This window comes from Palaemon carinicauda, chromosome 3, assembly GCF_036898095.1.
Source record: "Palaemon carinicauda isolate YSFRI2023 chromosome 3, ASM3689809v2, whole genome shotgun sequence".
NCBI classification, from domain to species: Eukaryota; Metazoa; Arthropoda; class Malacostraca; order Decapoda; family Palaemonidae; genus Palaemon; species Palaemon carinicauda.
The window spans coordinates 7,327,998-7,331,899 of NC_090727.1; positions in this window are offsets into that span (position 1 = coordinate 7,327,998).

Consider the following 3,902-nt stretch of genomic DNA (forward strand, 5'->3'; position numbering starts at 1 on the left):
ATAGTCTACAGTCTTTAGGATGAACTTTTTAAACCAAAGTCTTACACACTAGAAAGTGGAATTTATATTAGCTCAGCACACTGTACTTTACAAATGCCTACTAAATATACTGAGGGTAATTTATAATTGATGACTTTGCATGAGAAACTAGTTTTGTGTGATAAAAATTATTACACAAGCTGAAAAGCTTTCCCTAATACCAAAACCTGAAAATACAAATAAACTTACATAAAATTTTCAAAACCAATAATAAATAATAAATGTATAGTAGTATGGTTCCCCCAAAAAAGAATTATAAGGTATGTGTTAACTAGTGACAATTGGCTTTCACCATGAAACTGGAAAAACAGATATGGACAACAGATATGGACACCACACAAAAAAGCATAGTTATATAAGACAAAATACACCACAACATACAAAAGTTATATAACCACGGACAGTATGCCAAGACTGATAGTTATAAAAAATATAACTGGGAACAGTATGCCGAGATTAATACAGTTATAAAAAAAATATTTCAAGCCCAACAGGAGGAGGATGGGGCTTGGGTCGACGTCATAGAAGGTCGATCACTTTACTGGGTGCTGGCCCTACCATGATCACGAGTCTGGTATAGGGGGCGTGTGTTTTAAAATGACGATGGTGCGGATGCATTGTGGAGCATTGCGTTGTGACTCTCCTTTCTCCGCTTGTCCAGTGCCCTTTCCACTGACAATGAGGGCGTCCCTAAACGCCCTCAACTCCCTGTCCGGGAGATTCCTTGGCAGCCTATGGAGGATGACGTCTCTCCTGCGCAGGACCCAATTTGATGCTGCGGTATAAGATTGGCCCGCCAAGAAGGCTACAGCTCTCGATCCTGAGACCTCCAACTAAAGGGACTGTTCCCTCGCCAGGCCGCTCCTCACATCTTTCTCCAGGACTAAGGAAACTAGAGCAGTGGACCAGAGGTCTAGCCAGGAAGCCACGGCTACAGAGGCCCATGGATGTTGCCGCCTAAACCATGAAACCCACGGCCCCGCCCGACAGTCTATCTTCCGTGGAACCGGGGATCAGGGCAGCCAAGTTTTCTTCTGACAGTTGATGCCCCTGGGAGGTCCCCTCCGGAGTATAGAATCGTCTTTGCTTGACCTCTGGAAAGGATAAAAGCTTCAGTGCGCCGTGGGGCATGTTCAGTGATTTCGGCTCCGTGGCGGCGGTGTTGAATCTTCTAAACCGCTGTTCGATGTCTTGTGAGAGAGGAAGAACCAGGGAGGGCCTTGCCTCCCTAGGGGCTCCAAAACAGTGTTCCCGACCGGTGTCGTGGGGTCAAACTTTCACCGGAATGGGATCGAGTAGGTTGTTGAACCTTCTCATAAGACCCAACACTTCAGTAAGACAGCTCTTCTTCCACTATCTCGTCCTTCAGGTGGTCCCGGGATCCCATCTTCGAAATCCCCTCACTGTATACGTGTGCCCTACCTGAGGCACCCTACCCTGGATCCGGAGATCGCCTCTCCTAACAGTCCGATCTCCATTCCGAGCTGGAAAGGGGTCCGGAGACTCGGAGCCGTATGAGCGAGACCTAGTACGATGGTGCCCCGTCCCATGGTCCTTTGGTCCTCCCCGGCATAGATGGTCCTTGAAGACCGGGGGAGGATAGACGTCACCGTTTGATGGATAAAAATCGACCCAAGGGGTCTGGGGAATTGGGTCCGTAGTTCTCCTCCCCGGAGAAGTAACCCTTAACGGTGACCTGAACGGCGTCCTCGGGGTATCTGTAAAGGCCTCTTGTTCCCATGAGGACAGATCAGCTGTAGTGGACCGCTGAGTGGAGGATAAAGTTGTTGCTCCGTGGGCGGAGGGAGGCTCCCCTACCCGTGGAGGGGTAAAGAAACTGGTCACTGGTGGCAGATAAACTTCCGTAAGGTCACGTCGGGCAAAGAGTTGACGGCTCTGGAGACGTATCGGGTCTGAAGGTTCTCGCCCTTCCATCATCGGACGAGCGGATCGCCCCGCGTGGTTACCACGTGGGACCTCTGAACGGGGATAAGGGTCATCCGCTGAACGAGCCGCGCAACCTTGGAGCAGGCGCTCAAAATTCGACATAACTGCCTTCAAGGTCCCATCCAGAGTCAATACAGATAGAGTATGTTCTGCACCCCTTGTGCAACATCATCGGCGTCCAATGTGGCCATACTACCACCTGACGCTAACCGCTTTCATTGTCATGAGCTACACGTTTCAACCTACATGCACATTATGGAAGATGCCTGGTTATTGCGCTGTTTTCGGTTGCAACAATGTCAGAATTACAGTAACTCAAAATTTAAAGGCTTCAGATATTTCAGGTCTCCTTGAGACAAATCAACACAGAAAGCCTAAGTAATTCACTGCAGACACCAGGACGAAATTAATGTAAAACATGCCTGGTTTCGTTCCCTTTATTTCCAACAAGAGGATTTTGAAGATGATGTTGACTCTCAGATACTTGGAGTTCCTCCTAAATGCTTGAAGAGTACAGCTGTGCCAGCAATTCATCTTCTTGAATGTACATACATATATACCAAGGCACTTTCCCCAATTTTGGGGGATAGCCAACATCAAACAAATGAAAAAGGGGACCTTTCCTCTCAACACTCCTCCCAGCCTGACGAGGGACTCAACCGAGTTCGGCTGGTACTGCTAGGGTGCCACAGCCCACCCTCCCCCGTTATCCACCACAGATGAAGCTTCATAACGCTGAATCCCCTACTACTGCTACCTCTGCGGTCATCCAAGGCGACCGGAGGGAGCAGCAGGGCCTACCAAAACTGCATCACAATCGCTCACCATTCATTCCTATTTCTAGCACGCTCTCTTGCCTCTCTCACATCTATCCTCCTCACCCAGAGCTTTCTTCACTCCATCCATCCACCCAAACCTTGGCCTTCCTCTTGTACTTCTCCCATCAACTCTTGCATTCATTCTTTAGCAGACACACATTTTCAATTTTCTCAACATGGCCAAACCACCTCATCACATTCATATCCAATCTAGCTGCTAACTTATTTATTACACCCGTTTTCACCCTCACTACTTCGTTCCTAACCCTATCTACTCGAGATACACCAGCCATACTTCTCAGACACTTCATCTCAAACACATTCAATTTCTGTCTCTCCATCACTTTCATTCCACACAACTCCGATCCATACATCACAGTTGGTAGAATCACTTTCTCATACAGAACTCTCTTCACATTCATGCCCAACCCTCTATTCTTTCCCACTCCCTTCACTGCCTCCAACAATTTGCCTCTTTCATTCACACTCTGACATACATCTGCTTCCACTCCACCATTTGCTGCAACATCAGACCCCAAGTCCTTAAACTGATCCACCTCCTCAAGTAACTCTCCATTCAACATGACATTCAAACTCGCACCACCTTCCCTTCTCATACATCTCAAAACCTAACTCTTACCCACATTAACTCTCAACTTCCTTCTCTCACATACCCTTCCAAATTCTGTCACTAATCAGCTAAGCTTCTCTTCCGAGTCTGCAACCAGTACAGTATCATCCGCAAACAACAACTGATTTACCTCCCATTCATGATCATTCTCGTCTAACACTTTCAATAAACGTCCAAGCACTCGAGCATTCACCTCTCTTACAACTCCAACAACATACAAGTTAAACAACCATGGCGACATCACACATCCCTGTCTCAGCCCCACTCTCACCAGAAACCAATCGCTCACTTCATTCCTATCCTAAAACACACTTTACTACCTTTGTAGAAACTTTTCATTACCTGCAACAACCTTCCACTAATCCCATATAACCTCATCACATTCCACATTGCTTCCCTATCAACTCTTATCATACGCTGTCTCCAGATCCATAAACGTAACATACACCATCTTACCTTTGGCTAAA